The following is a 440-nucleotide window of genomic DNA, read 5'->3' as shown; positions in this document are numbered from 1 at the left end:
TCAGGAACAATATATACAATCCCCAAAATCATCACTGCGAGGCGATGGGACTCCGCAGGGGACACGTTGATAAAATCAACTGCGAGTGTTTTCTCCGCCACCGACCAACCATAACTCTTAACAGCGTGTTCGTGGCCGCCGCCCAACCATCGCTAACCGCAACCACTAAAATGCATCGCCTACAGCCCATCAATCAGCCCGCAATTCTCGGCAAAAATACGACCCACAACCCCCGCCCAGCTACCATCACAAGGGATCGCTACATGGATTTTCTGAAGCCTCGCGAAATATATGAGCATGAAGGCAAAGCTTCTAGGAACCTCGCTTTAAATTGTTGTTTGTGTTTGCTCGTTACGGACGGGGACTTGTTTCCAGGGGCTGGCGGCGTCTGTGTGTGGGTACCGAAATTCGTGCACTTCATTTTCTTGCTATTTCATGTT

The 440-nt window shown here is 50.0% G+C and overlaps 1 protein-coding gene across 1 annotated transcript in view; it reads right to left on the bottom strand.

The window, feature by feature from the left end:
* Positions 1–440, bottom strand: part of LOC119592595 (serine/threonine-protein kinase 17A-like) — a gene marked incomplete at its 3' end in the record, with an annotated part of 209,876 nt that overhangs the window by 142,532 nt on the left and 66,904 nt on the right.

The sequence above is a fragment of the Penaeus monodon genome, chromosome 30 (genome assembly GCF_015228065.2).
Source record: "Penaeus monodon isolate SGIC_2016 chromosome 30, NSTDA_Pmon_1, whole genome shotgun sequence".
Lineage (NCBI taxonomy): Eukaryota > Metazoa > Arthropoda > Malacostraca > Decapoda > Penaeidae > Penaeus > Penaeus monodon.
This window is presented reverse-complemented; position numbering and strand designations above follow the sequence as displayed.